An 18,873-nucleotide genomic window follows, 5' to 3' on the forward strand; every position below is an offset into this window, starting at 1 on the left:
TTAGTTTGTGCCGGTCAAGACGGGTTTGGGTACACAGACCCGGTATGCACTGTTTTTAGCGGTGTATCTGTACTGTTTAGCAGTATATCCGGTATGCACTGTTTTTAGCGGTGTATCTGTACTGTTTAGCAGTACATCTAGTATCATGCAGTTAGCTAGTTTTATTCTAATTATTGTTGTTCGTTTTAAATTGTTTTAATGTGTTTTAATGTCGTGGTATGAGCGATTGTGCGATCTTCATTACTGTGTTTATTGTATTAACTGTGTTCAAGTTCGAGTAAGTATCAAGTATCAAGCAGCACGGCTGAAAGATGCCGCTGTTCTCCAAATTAAGACAGATAAAAACCAGAAAAGGGGTACTTGAGGAAGCTGTTCCTATTCCACCTAGGGACACTCCAGGGTACTTTATGTACCACAAACATGGCTTAGATGCCGTATTATATCTCGATTTGTGGGTGGATTATACTAAAGATTTAACAGAGAATCAGAGATGGCCCGCTGCTGGGACATGGGATGCTGATTGCATCATGAGAGTAGAAGAAGCATTATGGAAAAAGAAAGCCAGACAGTCACAAAAAGATGCCATCGAATTATGGCGTAAAGAATCGCATAGACGCACAGAGAAAGCGCTCAGAAAAGAAGAAAAGAGTAGAGAGGAGTCGGACAAAGCCCGAGAAAACGTATTAGTTGAGGAAGGTATACGAGTAAAAGCAGAACAAGTAGACAGACAACGAAACACTCTTATGAATGGTATGTATCCTCTCTTGGCCGAGGGTTTACCTAAGGCCACCCCGGAAGTACCAAAAGATCTGCCACCTCCATTGCTCCCGACTAAATTACACCACAAGACCGCAAAGGACATTTTCCTTTCATCCTACTTAGACGATGTAGCTCCCGCATATACAGATCCACGTGTCCAGGCGCCACCCGCTGATGGCACTCCGCCCCGAAATAATCCGCCCCCACTTCTACAGCAACAAACTCCTCCTGCCGTTCAACACCTTCCGCCCGTTCCACCACCTCTTCCTGCACCTATTCTCCCTACCTTCCACTCAACAAATCCTTTTGGACCTGGCACCTCAGGAGGTGCCACAGGAGGTTTTCAGACCCCACCACAAGCACATAGACTGACGTTTAGGGATTTAGCGCACCAACGTACACCACAAACAGCGAATTACGACATACTTAATGAGCCTCTTACAGACTGTAGATATGATCCAGTGCCCGGTAAAGATGACGACAGAATGATGCTATCATCAGTACGTCTACGACGAGTTTCAAACTACTTACTGTTACTACCAGGAATGGTTGATCATCTAGACAAAATATATCACTTTATCCAAACAGGGCAAGGTCCTGAAAGCATTGGCGAGGCCATGGCATACCAGAAAGTCGATACTCAAAAACTGTTGTTACGTTTCTTCATAAACTGCTTGATAAGAAACAGAGATAGGCCTGGTGTAGATCAGGAAGAAATGAAAGCACTTAACAAATGGGGCCAGAATATAGCAGACGGAAAACATGATAAACAAAGTTGTATAGAAAATATGTACAAAAGGATCCGAAAAGCAGTGGTACAGATACATGAAAGAGAATAGCCTGAAAGAGAGAATGATGCAGATAAGACTGAATCCTCGGAGGAGGACGAACAACAAGGAACGACAACAGGACAATTACAATTACAATTACCAGCTAGAGACATGATAGCTTATGTAGGTAAGGGAAGACCCTTGAATAATTCAATACGTCCGGTACGTCCAGAAAGTAAGAGACTTTTTCAAGCTGCTATGTCAAATCCAAAGACGCCTGAACACTTATTTCAGGCTACGGATAAAATACTTCGAGAACGAATGGGGTACCATGTACTCGATTCTATGGATGAACAAGAATTAGCAAGATCAGCAGTACAATGGGCTGACAGTTCTGATAAATACAGTGATGATGCGCTAGCACACACGTTTTTGAATCTTTCACCAGACGAACAGCGTTTAGCTGGTATGTACATGATACAACATCTTCTTATATTGTATAAAAGCCAACACTCTGATCCAGGTCCCCTACCTGATATATTGATAGAACTACTCATGAGGAAATGGAGAGGTCTAGGTACTGATTTAATTAAAGTAATTCTAGAACATCGGCACAGGTACAGTGCCTTCTTGTGTCCACGGCTTGATCCAGCTCCCTTCATGGAAAGAAAAACGTATTACATAGACAGACAGAATCCCTTACGAGAAGTACATCCAGTAAGAAAAGATGATGACACACTAGAACGTGTGTATGTATATACACCTCTCACAAAAATAGAATTGCTCGAGATGAAGAAACTAGTACCCTGTCATGATAAAGACCCTGCAGGTTTTCACCGAGAAATTAAAGATATGCTACTCATGGGAGACTACACATATTCAGATATTATGAAAATGTTAAAGGTTCTGTTGCCAGCCGGCATTTACGAGAAACTCAAAGAGAAAGAATGGGAGGTGGGAGATAAAAAGATTAATTGGACCGAGATAGAGGACGAAGAAAATGGTCGTACTCCAGGGGTAGGCCTTGGGGAAAAAGCTAAAGCATTACCAGGATTAATTGTGCAAGTTCTGCCAAGATTATTGACAACGAAAAAGGAAGACTGGGATGCAATCTCAGCCTGTAAACAGAAACACGATGAAGACACTAGTGACTATTATTCAAGATTCGAGAAATGTTTTATTATTAACAGTGGTCTGAAACCAAGTAGCGAGTCATACCCGCACCTTTTTGTAACAAAATTAGTCGAGAATTCCCTGCCCCAGGTTAAGAACCGTGTATATAAAGTCGAGAGTACATGGCAAGCAAATTCCCCATCCCAAATGTTACAAATGTTACAGTACCACCAGAATAGAATTAGAGAAGAACAGGAACACGAACAAAGACGTATGAAAGACACGAAAATGAAAATGCTAGTTGCTCAGTCAGTTCCAGCTGACGGTCAGAAAAAGGGTACAACACAGTCCAATAATTCAGCAGGTCCTGTTAAAGGGACATGTAACTATTGTAAGCAGCCAGGTCACTATATAAACGATTGTGCAGTTTTGAAGCATAATATCTCTACGGGTAAAACCAAAGAGAGACCACGTCCACCCAGACAAGACCAGGTCCAACAACAAGTACCACAGAATATCCAGCCTATGCAAGCCTCACAACAGACAGTACAGACCGTAGCAGTGCCACAGTCACAGCCCATCACCGCAACACAAAACACGACACAACAGATGTATCAGTATGCGCAAAATGATTATCCTGACTATCAGCGATACACATGAAACAGCCTAGAGAGGGAGGTTGGCTTGCCTCTTATTGAGGTTCCTGTAGATCAAGAGGGTCCTTATGTACATAGTCAAATATTAGGGAAAGACAGAAAGTTTTTAATTGATACAGGGGCAAGCAGGACAACTATCAGTCACGACGAGGTTCCAGGGGCACCCCTCTCAGGCTCACAGAATGTTTCCCTTGGATTTTCAGATAGGAAAGCCTATTATTAATGAAGTATCACAACCACTTCCCCTTGCAGTTGGTCCTTTGACACGTACTACAGACTTACTACTTACCAAATCATGCCCAGAAAACTTGCTAGGTATAAAGACACTGAAAGCTTTAGGAGCTGTAATATGTTGTTCTCCGGAAGGAGTACGACTATTTCTGCGCGACTTTAAAGGTCACTATGTATTGAGAGATATGGATCCCAGATTACAGAATGTCCCTGCACATCTATGGGCGCAAGGCCCCACTGATGTAGGTTGTATGCACATCACACCATATCGAGTTACACTCAAGCAAGGAGTGGTACTACCCCGAATGCGACAATACAAGTTACCCCCAGATGCTGTAGTGGCTTTACTGCAAATCATTGACGAGCTCATTGCACAAGGAGTGGTTGTGGAAACCGACACCTATCATTCCAATTCTTAAACGCACCGATCCCAATGCACCACCAGTTTATCGATTAGTTATTGATTTGCGCGAATTAAATAAATGTATTGTACCACAGTACCCCGTGGTCCCAGATATCTCTTCATTATTGACAGCTATCGATCCAGAAGCAACGTTCTTTACCGTAATTGACCTGAAGAACGCTTTCTTTAGTGTTCCAATTGACCCAGAAAGCCAATACTTGTTCGGATTCTGTTTAAATGGACGAAGCTTCAAATTTGCACGCGCACCTCAAGGATTCACAGAAAGCCCCAGCATCTATAGCCAAGCACTGAAAAGACAACTCGACAGTATTCACATGCCTGATAACACTGCTCTACTTCAGTATGTCGATGATCTGCTGATCACCGCCCGAAGCGAACCTGAATGTGAAAAAGCATCACTGACGGTTTTACATTTCCTGGCCGACAAGGGGCACAAGGTGTCCCCTTCGAAGCTGCAATTCTGTGTTCAGCAAGTTGTTTATCTTGGGCACTTGTTGTCCAAAGGGGGAAGACAGCTCACACCTGATCGCATCCAGTTAATTACAAATATGTCACGACCCAAGACACAAAAGGAGGTACGGGCCTTCATAGGCCTCACTTCTTACTGCAGACAATGGATTCCCCAGTATGCATTTCTAGCAAAGCCACTCATTCAGTTGACAACCCAGGAGGCAGCGTCTTCGACTGTCCTCCCTTGGACTCAGGAACATACACAAGCTTTTGAAGACTTAAAGAAAGCCTTATGTCAAGCACCTGTTTTAGCAACACCATGTTACAATAAGCCTTTTACACTTTTTGTTACTGAACGCGAAGGTACTGCCTTGTCAGTACTCACACAGGAACAAGCAGGTTCACACAAACCGTGTGCTTACTTTTCTAGCACATTAGATCCAGTAGCCCAGGCCCTGCCTGCGTGCTTGAAATCAGTTGCAGCGACAGCTCTAGCAATCAGACAAAGTGATTCTATAGTGTTAGGACATCAGTTGACCGTACAAGTTCCACACTCCGTGGAAGTTCTTTTAAACCGAACACAGACCCAGCACTTGACTATAGCACGACTGACAGGTTATGAATTGACATTGTTTCAGCCACACATAGAGATCAGACGCTGTAGTACATTAAATCCCGCCACACTTTTGCCGTTAAGTGGAACAGGCCCATTGGCACATGATTGTATTGAAGTCATTACTATTACGACGAAGCCTAGACAAGACTTGACAGACACTCCATTACCAGACCCAGACCTGACACTTTATGTGGATGGTTCATGTATGAGAACAAGTACAGGAGAGTTAGTGGCCGCCTACGCAGTCACAACAGACACCGAAGTCATAGAAACAAATTGTATTAACACCCTGTCAGCTCAAGCTGCAGAGCTCATCGCTCTGACACAAGCCTGTATTCAAGCCAAGAACAAGAGAGTTAATATATACACAGATTCCCGTTATGCTTTCGGAGTTGTGCACGACTTCGGCGTATTATGGCGAGAGAGAGGTTACTTAACTTCTCACGGTGCCAACATTCAACACGGTCCCCTCATTCAAGCTCTGTTAGACGCAATACATCTGCCTACTGCCATATCCATCATGAAGTGCAAGGCACATACAAAAATCACTGATATCGTTTCCCAGGGTAACGACCTGGCAGACCGAACAGCCAAGCACACAGCTTAGACTCACGCAACTGACCTGACAAAGACAATAGTTCCGACATCGACACACTGCATGACAGTTAAGGATCCCGCCCATGATGTAATTGACATACAGACACATGCCACACCAGATGAAATAAAGAAATGGACTGAACTAGGAGGGATCCAAACAGATCAGGGATGGATGACGAAGGGAAAATCTACATGGTTTCTCCCCGACTCTATGGTTCAAGTTATCATCAACACAGTACACAGTCCTGCACATCTAGGAGAAAAAGCTATGCTAGACAGTATTCAAAACATCTGGTTCAATAAACACTTACGAGCAGCAGCCAAACAGAAAGTGCGTACTTGCATGATTTGTTGTCAGTTCAACCCAGGTAAAAGCATTCCTGTAGAGCAAGGTGGATTTCATCCTCCCGATCACCCTTTTGAAGTCCTCCAGATGGATTATATCCAGATGGAACGTTGTCGAGGATTCAAATATGTCCTCGTAGTTGTATGTGCACTCTCCCGATGGACAGAAGCATATCCAGTCCCAGATTACACTGCTCCGACCACTGCCAAGCAACTGGTTCGCGAATTCTTCCCACGGTATGGCTTGCCCCGTATCGTATACTCAGATAACGGCCAGTCATTCTCATCCGAGCTTGTAAAACAAGTTACACTCCTGTTAGGCTATCAGTGGAAATTCCACTGTGTCCGGCATCCCGAGGCAGCAGGTCTCGTGGAGCGCCATAATCAGACTCTGAAAATTCGACTTGCTAAAATCTGCAGAGAGAAAGGCGTCGACTGGATAGTAGCTTTGCCAGTTGCGCTCTTCTACATGAGAATGATAGCGCATTCTCGATCAGGGCTATCCCCGTATGAGGTGGTCTTCGGTAGGCCACCAAATATGTGGGGGACGCCTATACCTCGTAAAATAACTGATGTTGATTGTAATATGCTGACAGATTACCTTGCCTCCTTGATGTCTGCACTACAATCTTGTCGTTCACAGGTAGCTGCAGCCTTTCCCGACAACACCGACGTGAAGCCCCATGAAGTGGTTCCTGGGGATTATGTTTTTATAAGGAACTTCGACCGACGGAGCCCGCTGGAGCCCCGCTGGCAAACGCCGAAATTGGTACTTTTGACGACGAGGACTGCTGTGAAAATTGAGGGCCGAAAGGGGTGGCTGCACTCGAGCCACATCAAGAAATTTCACGGACTGCCTTCTGATTTGAATTCTCAGCCCTGCCCTCCTCCACAGACTGACTCAAAACTCCCCCTGGTTGAGAAAACCGCTTCTCAAGAATACAAATTAAAACTAAGGTCTAGCAAGTCAGACAGTTTAATTGTTTAAGTCCTCCCCTAGGTGAATCGGTTAAATTAGTTTCTGACATGTATCCCCTAGACCGAAATAGAGAGAGAGATAGACAGAAACAGCTCAAGAAACATGAATATTGTAAATCACTTCGTAGTCACTGTATAGTGACACTGTTGATTATGTTTTTTCTAAGTCTTTTGATTATTGTTGCAAGTATACTATTGCACATCTATTACCCTATTTTCAAGCGTGCACATTCTGCTTTCAACGTCACTGCCGAACATTCTTTTAGTGAATTACCCCCGCATGAGTTGTCCTACAGACTTGCGCTGCGCAACAACACCTTCATTAGTATGTTACACCACTCTCATCAGACCAGCAACGCTACAAATTGTTGGATATGTGGCCGACTCCCTCCCTACCAGAAATACAAGGGAGTTCTGCCCCTTTTTCCGTACCCGTTCACACATAATTGTTCCTGTGGCGCATGGTTTAGTTTGATTAATTCTTTAGATTCAAATACAGTAGTTTACCAGGGCAACTGGGTATGGGGAAACCTGAACACAGTTCTGCATAAAGTATGTTTCCCTGACAAGGAGGGACTCCCCAAAAGGACAGGGACTGATCTAGAAAATGAAGTATATGGATTAGGTAACTTTACACTTAATCTCATGATTCTGAATGTTGAATCCGAATCCGAGCCAGTCTTGCCTGCTATGTCAGTATTACCAGTCAAAGGTGAACTATGTGTTAGAAAGAATGGTTCAGTGCACCTGGGTCATAGTAAATGTACTACTGTGATCGAATTCAGAGATAAGGGCAAGTCTGCGTTTAAAGCTTCACGACATTCCTACTTCATTTGTGGTCATACCGCATATATACGTTTACCTCTAGATTGGGACGGTACCTGTTACATTGCATTGCTTCTGCCACCTGTTTTCCTAGCTCCTCCTGATTATCATAGGAATACCCATCTAGTACACAATAGACCCCAGAGAGATCTCCCGATTGTCGACTATACTGAAACGGCATGGGAGCAATACACAGATTTCAATAAAGGTTTCTTTCCCTACTTAGGTGCTGTCTTTAATAGTAAACTGATACGCAAGTTAACTAGAACCCTCGAAGCAGTAGTGAATGAGACTACTTCTGCCCTAGGCAACTTAACAGAGGAGCAGTCTGCGATGCGGATTGTTGTTCTTCAAAATCGTCTCGTCCTTGACGTCATCCTGGCCGATAGGGGCGGAGCCTGTAGAGTCATCGGATCGAGTTGCTGTGTTTTCATTCCAGAAAACGCGCCATCAGTGTATAGAGCCATTACTCGTCTTCACAAAATTGCAAGTCAGATACACCAGAATCCAGGGACCTGGACTTGGTCCGGTTGGTTCTGGACCACGTTGTCAGCCTGGGGATGGAAGATCCTATCCTTCCTAGGTATTGCCCTTCTCATAGTATTCAGTTGTTGCCTATGTCTACAATGTGGGCCAGCGATTTGCGGCTTGTGCGCCACATCATGTATTCCTCATTCAAGTTCTCATTCAAAACGACATAAGAAGAAAGAAGAGCAAATGATACTACGTGAACAGATTGATAGATTTATGAGTATCGATATATCATGAAGGGTCCTTAGGGAACAAGGAGGGAATGAGGAAATATAAATTTTATGGTCAGAAATGTTCCCTAACGTGTACCCCACCGTCTCCATGTACGAGCTTAAAGTGCATGTAACTTCCCTCCTGTACCAGCTATGAAGACGCAAATACATTTGCGTCCAACGTTAATATGTCCTCTTTCAGATCCACCATGAATGGGTCGGATATTCCGTTCCTAAGTGTGCCTTGCCAACGTCTTTTCTTGGTGCACTCTTCACGTTTTCCCTGGCTCAGGCGAATTAGGCCCTGATTTCTGTCATCGAGTCCTTTCCTGCTTTCTGCCTCTGAATGCTCCAGCCTGGATGAGCATCTGTATCCATGACCTTTGTCTTACTCCCTGCGCGGCTAACGGTGCCTGGCTCAGCCTGTTGCCTGCCAAAACGGTGTTTTGCCTTCAAGTTATCTGCTCCGCTCCTCGAAAATACATTCCTGTCTAGTAGTTTAGGAAAACATCCTTCCAGCTGCAGAGCAAAGGGCCCGGCCTCACTGTCTCCATGCAAGTAATTCATAGCTCCTGTTACCATGGTAGGCCCATGCCCCCTCGCATCTCATGTAGACACGTAGACGCATATGCACGCACTAGCAGTCAGTATAGAATAGCCTTTTGCCCGAGAGACCTTTCCTTCCAGATAATACAGTTCCTTAAACACAAGATATTAGATACGATTTGGGATTAGGTTGTTCTGACATCCCAGACCTCTGTCTCCTCATGTAAGGCTAAATGTCAAGTCCCCTTCACCCTCCAGTTCCACGTCAATTACACGTCATACTGCTGCGCGCGCATCTCTGCCATATATTTCTGCTGACACTGCAGGATTCTCTTATGGATACACCCACCTGTGACATCACATAATGACGTTTCTAGTACATGCCCTCATGCACGCCTATTGTAACGCCTCTTTCATTACGTATGTGTATTCTTATCTCTCCTCTCAGCTGTTACGCCTCCTGCATCTGTCTTTACTGTAATGCATTGACTATATATATGATAACTTGTCAATAAAGTATTGTCTACCCTTTCCTGAGCCTTCGTGGCGACGGAATACGATTTGCCATGGTTCGAACCATATACCCAATTCCTTTTTAAGGAATAAAACCCCTTTTAAAACCTCAAATACCACGGATCCTGCCTCTTATTTTTGACTGAGTTATTCTTATTGAACTTTACCGCATAAATTAAGTATAGGTAATTTATATTTACCACACTCTCTCCCACCATCCATCCACCCCTTCACCCATCCCTCCATTCCCTCACTCATCCATCCATCCCCTCACTCATCCATCCACCCCCCCACCCATACATCCACCATGTCACCCACACATCCACCATTCCACCCATCACTCCACCCATACATCTATTTACCCACATGGCAACATAACGGACGTCCGGTGGCCGGCTCCTCCCGACATCCCTCACACATTTGATGATTCAAATTCGAATCTGCAGACTAACATCCCTGAACACAGACACTTCCGTGCCCCACACAAAGATCCTCATGAGTTGATGACCGCAGACCATAGCCCACCGTCCCGATTCATGGCCAAAACCCGGATTGCAACCTCTCCCTCCCTTCCCAAAATAACTGAAGGACTCCCGCCCCCCCCCTCCTCCTCACTCCCACCCGCCTTGAAAGGCTGGGGCCCTGGGCCATAGCCCACCCCGCCCGTGCCTCAAACCCTCTCTTGAAACCTTCTCTCCCTTCTGGGAAGAGCTAACTCTCCCAGGAGGGGGCCAATTCACGGAGTCGACAGCTTCAGCTGCAGTGGGAGGCAAGGGGTCTCCTCTGCTAAAGCTGAAAGCGTGTCTGTTTGTTTGCTTTCGTTTTTAGCAGAGGAGACTCCTTGCCAGCACAGCAGCCGAAGCTGTCGACTCCATGAATTGGCCCTCTCCTGGGGGAATCACCCAGACAAAGGAACGGGCACAAAGGGAAGATCGGAGTGGAGCGTGCGCCCCCCCTGGGATGGTGCTGCGCCCACCCCAGGGGGGCGCGCCCCACAGTTTGAAGAACCCTGTGCTAGGCAGACCCCTGCCGCGGGTGCCGGGATCGAACCGTGATCCCAAGCGTCTGGCGTCAGTCGCCCTGGCTGCTGCGCCACACCTCTTCCTCAGTAAGTAAGGGAATGATAGAGTGAATCAAGATGTGTGTCAGAACCCCTTTCAGAGGCCATGGGGCAGCAGGTGCTACTGGGCATAACTTTGGGGGCTGAGGCCTTTAACTCCTCATGTCCCAGGACATGCCTTACTATGTCTCCTAATTAACTGGGCCGAGTACTCCTTAAGTACATGTCTCTCAGTTGCAGTGTGAGTCTAGCCAGGGCTTTAAGTGGGATGAAAAAACTGGGGGGTCTCTCAAAGGGGCGTGGCCAGTGTAATTAGGGGCGTGGCTTTAAATCGCTTACGCAAAAAATCTGTGCTTAGCATAGTGTGTCGCCCGACTTGTAATTTGCTGTTTCGGTCATTGCCTCCAGATATTTGATACAAGTAACATCATACCTACAATAAGTAAGTAATATTGGCTTTGTCAATGGTTATTACTTGCAGAAGATAAATAAGCTGCAACTATAACTTGTATATAATATTGACAAAGCTTCCAATTAAATCCTTGGTGACCCTACCACAATGTTGCTGCTCCTGAGTTTCAGAAAGAGAAGGGAAATCCAGAAAGAAAATGACTCTTAAAGGAATTCCCTTCCCCCACAACGCTCCCCTGGCATGACGTCATGCTGTAAGTTCGCTACTACTGAGAAGTGAGCAGTGTGAGCAGCGCACATCCATGTGCCTGGTGCTGTCTCGAAACGGGTCTCTATCAGGCTTTAATTTGAGCCATGGCACTTTTTTCCGGACTGCAGTGACAGCAAACAGCGGTCATTGCAGTCCGGGAAAAAAAACGTGCTGGCTGTGTCAGGGCTCAAAACAGAGCCCGATAGAGACCCGTTTCGAGGCCCCCTGAACAAAACTGCTGGTGCTCAGACCCCTTGAGACCCGGCCCACTTAAAGCCCTGAGTCTAGCAGTCCATGGCTTCTCGGGGTGGGGGGAGGTAGACACAGGGGCGTGAACACATGCTCAGGACTCAAAATACGCCCACATGAGGTCAGGGTTCTAGTATTCCATAGGCAGGTCCCTGAGTCCTACTTCCCTCTTGCTAATGGTAGCGGCTATTCCCCATTCACTACAGGCGACATGCTGATTAAACACACTAGTAGTCCAAATGTCAGGAGTTTGACTACGGCTCTTTCAAAAGTCAAGAGAGTTCCAGCAGCTGAAGCACTATGTGACAAAAGGATCACTGAAATATTATCGACGGACACATTATCGACTTACCAAAATATCGTTGACAAATTATCGACGACAAAAATATCGACTTACTATACTTATTACACAAACTACAAAAATATCGAGTACAAAATATCGAGTAGTAACTATATCGAGTACATAAATATCGCTTAAAAAAATATCGACTACAATTATATCGTTGGACATGAAATTAGCCCTAACACTACAAAAATATCGACTACAAAAATATAGACTACCACAATATCGTTAAAAAAAAAATATCGAGTTCATATTTGCACACTTTTCTTTCTAAAATACCATCTTTATCATCAATAAAAGTCATTTCTCACTAAAAAAAACGTTTCACATATCATACCGGTTTCTTACATAAAATTACTATTAATCCACATTTGCTATACATTCTATTACATGCATTTTATCTTTTTCTATTAATCTTTGCATTTAACTAACATTTTCATTACTTATTTTCACATATAAATATATTTCATTTAAACACGAACCTGCTTTAATGCGGGAATAACCACATACCACCATTCTCACATCAACAAACACTCCAATTAACTTAAAAAAATTCAAACTAGCCTATACTATGCTTCCTTACATCCTATAACCAATCAAATCAAAGCACACATAACACATATACTATAAAAGGGCTACATGCATTCTACCATTTGTTGCTGCTACCTCTCTGGAAAGTAGATGCCAACACTTTGAAGATTTTGTTGCAGAATAAACATCTTTAAAGATCCAGCTTACTAGCTAATTAATCAAGTAAGTAACACAACATTTTTGTAGAAAAATAAATTACAAGTGCACTATTTTCCTTACATCTCCTAAGTCTTACACTAATTTTATTTTCATGTCTTCCTACTTTTCTGATAGAAACTACTCCAACACAAATCCTATTACATGGTCATATTTCTTCATGTGCAAATTCAGATAGTAAGTATATAATAATTTTCTGTTACACACCAACTGCTTTTTTTAAACACTAATTTACAAGAGTATTTATTTTTCATTACCATTATATTTACAGATATACTGAAATTGTGCTATTTCTACAGCAAAAACTATAAAACTACCCTAATTACACATGTAAGTATAGATGTGTTTGTTATAAAACGGCCAATTTCATTAATGCACATTTTTAAACAACATATCTTGCTTTTTACATCTTCCCTATAGATCATTTGAAAGATCCAAGATCAACTATAGCAAAACACAAGAATACCCTTCAGAAAAATGTAAGTGTAATTGTTATTAGCTACAATGTGGGCACAAAAAACGCTAACTATATTCTTAACACCATGTTATTTATTTTGAATTGCCTCTACAGATATTCAGAAAACATCATACATCTATTCTACATCTCATATGAAAACATCCTACAAAAAATATACCAATATAGAAGAATAGCCTTGTATAAAATGTAAGTATATTTATCATTTCTCTAAAACTGCCGAAAAAAACACAGACTATGTTCTTAACAACATCTTATCTATTTTATATTTCCTCTACAGATATTCAGAATACATAATACAGCTATTCTACCTACAACAAAGAAAACGACATATTTAGAAGTTAGTATACGTTTAAATCTGTTACATTTCCAAACAGTTCAGTATTAAAATTATAATATTTTGCTTTTATTTCTTCTATCTACTCTACAGATCATACCTGTACTAAATTGATGAACTCCAGCAATTACTACTATTCTACTATTTAAACAAGTAAGTATATGTAATGTTTACATCAAATGCACTAGTAAACAAAAATGACAACTGCTTTTGAGTAGGAAATACGTTTGTTATATAGAAACATTAATGTTGTTTTTCAATATTTTCATACCAACAGCAAATAAAGACATACATACAAGAACATCATTGAAAAGACATTTCTGCTTCTGTGACTACTACTTTGATTAACTGTAAGTATAAATGCATCACTAATGATGTTAGCACCACATAAGTTAAAAAATGTATACTGATTTTGTTTCTTTCTACTCTTTCCTAGAACAAGTAAATCAAAATGACTGAAGGTGCAGAATTTGTCATGTCTCAGAAAAACAAATTACTATTATGCTACATGGGTTATGTGTATAATCAGGAGAGACAAAGTGGCAGAAAGGTTTTTTGGAAGTGTACAAAATATTACTCCAACAAATGTTATGGGAGGGCCACTACCGAGGAAAGTAATGTGCTATTTACTAGAGAACATAATCATCCCCCAAATGTCACCGAAATTGAAATTAGAGATGCCTTAGAGAGTATTAAAAGTGCTAGCACACAAAGGGCTCGATTCCGATCCGGTAAAATGCACTCCAAATACTCGTACGGAGCGTTTTTCCCCGTACGAATCGAACCCGAAGGCGTCCCCGTACGAATTTGCAAGTACAATCACAACTTAATGCGTCACTCCGTACGTCTCGTAAAAAATGCCGTACGAATCGAAAGTCCGTACGAATATCAGTCGGCTGACGCTCGACGTTACGTCCGTACGTACATAAACGGCGTCTCCCGAACCACAAAGTACGATCCGTGTTCCACACACTCCGTACGGCTCTTTTTCTACGACAGCTCAAAACTACCGTAAAACCAGACTCCGGCACAAGCCGCACCCCGGTACGCGACAAGCAGGACATGGACGCCATCGTCCGTGTAATCCCTATCCTGTACGCCCACCACCTCGTAATGAGAAACCGACGACGACGCAGAAGGTGAGTACAAGGAGGTACTACATACCTGTACGTCTTGCTACACGCGCACATCTCCACTACACGATTATAATGTCTGCCCATATAGCGCCACACAATCCCGCACTACACCAGCGCAATACGCCGCTCCTACGTCATCGACCACGGGGTACGGCAGGTCACCGCACTACACCAGTGCAAGACGGAGACCGGCCGTACCTACGTCATCGACCGGGGGTACGGTACGTCACCGCACTCGACCACGGGGTACGGCAGGTCACCGCACTACACCAGTGCAATACGGAGACCGGCCGTACCTACGTCATCGACCGGGGGTACGGTACGTCACCGCACAACACCAGCGCAATACGCTGCTCCTACGTCATCGACCACGGGGTACGGCAGGTCACCGCACTACACCAGTGCAATACGGAGACCGGCCGTACCTACGTCATCGACCGGGGGTACGGTACGTCACCGCACAACACCAGCGCAATACGCTGCTCCTACGTCATCGACCACGGGGTACGGCAGGTCACCGCACTACACCAGTGCAATACGGAGACCGGCCGTACCTACGTCATCGACCGGGGGTACGGTACGTCACCGCACAACACCAGCGCAATACGCCGCTCCTACGTCATCGACCACGGGGTACGGCAGGTCACCGCACTACACCAGTGCAATACGGAGACCGGCCGTACCTACGTCATCGACCGGGGGTACGGTACGTCACCGCACAACACCAGCGCAATACGCCGCTCCTACGTCATCGACCACGGGGTACGGCAGCTCACCGCACTACACCTGTGCAATACGGAGACCGGCCGTACCTATGTCATCGACCAGGGGGGACTGTACGTCACCGCACTACACCAGTGCAATAGACGTGTGGCACAAACGCCTGCAATGTGTTTGTAAGTGTAAGTGGTGAGCAGAACACCCCCCAGTATCAGAGTGTGTGGCTAACACCCCCCCACCAGTGCCCAGCATCAGAGTGTGTGTGTGGCTAACACCCCCACCAGTGCCCCCCAGTGCCCAGCATAACAGTGTGTGTGTGGCTAACACCCCCACCAGTGCCCCCCAGTGCCCAGCATCAGAGTGTGTGTGTGGCTAACACCCCCACCAGTGCCCCCCAGTGCCCAGCATCAGAGTGTGTGTGTGGCTAACACCCCCACCAGTGCCCCCCAGTGCCCAGCATCAGAGTGTGTGTGTGGCTAACACCCCCCCACCAGTGGCAACCAGTGCCCCCCAGTGCCCAGCATCAGAGTGTGTGTGTGGCTAACACCCCCACCAGTGCCCCCCAGTGCCCAGCATCAGAGTGTGTGTGTGGCTAACACCCCCACCAGTGCCCCCCAGTGCCCAGCATCAGAGTGTGTGTGTGGCTAACACCCCCCCCACCAGTGGCAACCAGTGCCCCCCAGTGCCCAGCATCAGAGTGTGTGTGTGGCTAACACCCCCACCAGTGCCCCCCAGTGCCCAGCATAACAGTGTGTGTGTGGCTAACACCCCCACCAGTGCCCCCCAGTGCCCAGCATCAGAGTGTGTGTGTGGCTAACACCCCCACCAGTGCCCCCCAGTGCCCAGCATCAGAGTGTGTGTGTGGCTAACACCCCCACCAGTGCCCCCCAGTGCCCAGCATCAGAGTGTGTGTGTGGTTAACACCCCCACCAGTGCCCCCCAGTGCCCAGCATCAGAGTGTGTGTGTGGCTAACACCCCCACCAGTGCCCCCCAGTGCCCAGCATCAGAGTGTGTGTGTGGCTAACACCCCCCCACCAGTGGCAACCAGTGCCCCCCAGTGCCCAGCATCAGAGTGTGTGTGTGGCTAACACCCCCCCACCAGTGGCAACCAGTGCCCCCCAGTGCCCAGCATCAGAGTGTGTGTGTGGCTAACACCCCCACCAGTGCCCCCCAGTGCCCAGCATCAGAGTGTGTGTGTGGCTAACACCCCCACCAGTGCCCCCCAGTGCCCAGCATCAGAGTGTGTGTGTGGCTAACACCCCCACCAGTGCCCCCCAGTGCCCAGCATAACAGTGTGTGTGTAGCTAACACCCCCCCACCAGTGGCAACCAGTGCCCCCCAGTGCCCAGCATCAGAGTGTGTGTGTGGCTAACACCCCCACCAGTGCCCCCCAGTGCCCAGCATCAGAGTGTGTGTGTAGCTAACACCCCCCCACCAGTGGCAACCAGTGCCCCCCAGTGCCCAGCATCAGAGTGTGTGTGTGGCTAACACCCCCACCAGTGCCCCCCAGTGCCCAGCATCAGAGTGTGTGTGTGGCTAACACCCCCACCAGTGCCCAGCTGTTACAAAACAACATACCATTGTGAACATCATTACCATCAGGAGATTAACACATGTTAACATACCTACATTTGAACATCACATCAGCTCCCAGGCACATAGCAGTCACAGACCTTATCACACAAACTCTACTTCAGAAAATTAACATAAATGCTTTATTCAGCTGCTCCAAAAAAGAAAAGCAAATAAGAGTCCTTGCTCATTAAAGGCCAATGGCCAGTCCAAAAAAGTCCGAGCAACAATATGTGCCTCCATGGGTGTGATCCCACACTAACTTGCCTGCACATGGTGTTTAATCCGCAGTGGTAACTATGGGGGCATCATCTGTGGAATCCTCCGGCACCGCATTGACAGGAGAGGGAAGGACAGGCAGAGTGGGTGCAGGTGTAGTGGATTCATCCACACTGGCTGGTGCAGCGTCGAAAGTAGCTATGTAAACCTGGCTGCACACCTCAGCCAGTGTGGAAAAGCTACCACCTGAACCCGGGGACACATTGGGGGTGGAGGTAGAGGGCTGTGAGTCTGTACTCCTGGGTGTGTGGATGCGTGTGTGCGTTGTGTCCCCTCTCCCTGTGGGTGTGCCTACATCCCCTTGAGATTGTGTGCGTGGAGCTTTGAGCTTTTTCTGACGTGTGGGTGTGCTGGGTGTGTGTGACCTGTGGCGTCTGCGTGTATGTGGTGTACATATGGGAGAGGCAGAGGTGGATGGGTCTGAAGGATGGGGGGGAGACAGAGGGTGCTGGGAGTACATTGCTGCCGTCAGTGTTGACTCTATGGCTGCCACACCCCGACGTAGATCAGACATGGCTGACGACATGCCCTCCATGAACGACACCAACTGTGTAAACAGTTGTGTATGTCCATGGAGGACAGTCAGTATGGATGTCTGACCTACTGCAATCTGTCGGAGTAGGTCCACAGTCTCAGCACTGAGGGCAGCAGGGGACACAGGGGCAGGGGCTGCGGTGCCGGGAACAAAGGAGACACGGCTGCTAGCACGGACCCTAGGGACACTAATGACTGGGAGGGTGAAGATGGCACTGGAGGAGGGGACGCCAGCCAAAGATGATGGAGAGACCATTGCAGCATATTCCCCCCCCTCCTGAGAGTCTGACTCGGAGTTGTCGGCATGGTAAGATGTGTCAGTCACATGTCGTCCGCCCAGCATACTATCATCACCCTCCGTGCCACTGCCTCCCTCCGACTCCTCAAAGCAGGTGGCACTGTCGGTGTGTCCCTCTTCGTGGTCCGCGCCTGTGTCCCCTCCAGATTCAGATGATGATGCTGTGGGCAAGGAGAAGAATAATAACATATCAGTCACCTGTACACATCAGACATGTCAGCTACAAATCATTAGGCTTCATTTCAGAACATGGCATGCATCATGAGTCACAGGAGACTGAACCCTGCACAATGATAAGTCTAGTTGTGGCCAATTGCGAGAGACACCATGCATAATTCATAGTAGGATACAAGCAACAGTGAATGGAAAAATCTATCATGAGCGACACAATCATGATTGTCTGCCTGACAACAGGATAGCTGATGAAGCATCACAGCTCATGTAGACACCCAGCCACCCAAACGCAGACCTGCACATGTTGAATTTCCTTACACCTTGTGCCACATGTGAAAAGTCCTTCCTGAAGTGACATGTTATGCCATCCTGGGCCCTGAACAAAGTGTAACATAACCTCACACTGGCATCACAGCTGTTGACACCCCAAGCCTCATTGTGTGACTGAGCATCAATAGTAATTACAAAGAACATTTGACTTCTGTGGCCACTATGCACAGACGCAATGCCCAGTGTGAGTATGCATAAGCCCAAAATATTGCACTTGTACATTGTGCACCTGTAGGCAACACATGACTACTCTAACGAGTAACATGGACAAAGGCCACTGAGGCTGACTCGTGCAGAAGACACATGTTTAGACTCAAGATCAGTGCCCAAATATGTAGAACAGCCGACACAGTGCACATGTGGTGCCACATGTAAGGTTCCAACAGGTGTC

The sequence above is a fragment of the Lissotriton vulgaris genome, chromosome 4_1, assembly GCF_964263255.1.
Source record: "Lissotriton vulgaris chromosome 4_1, aLisVul1.2, whole genome shotgun sequence".
Lineage (NCBI taxonomy): Eukaryota > Metazoa > Chordata > Amphibia > Caudata > Salamandridae > Lissotriton > Lissotriton vulgaris.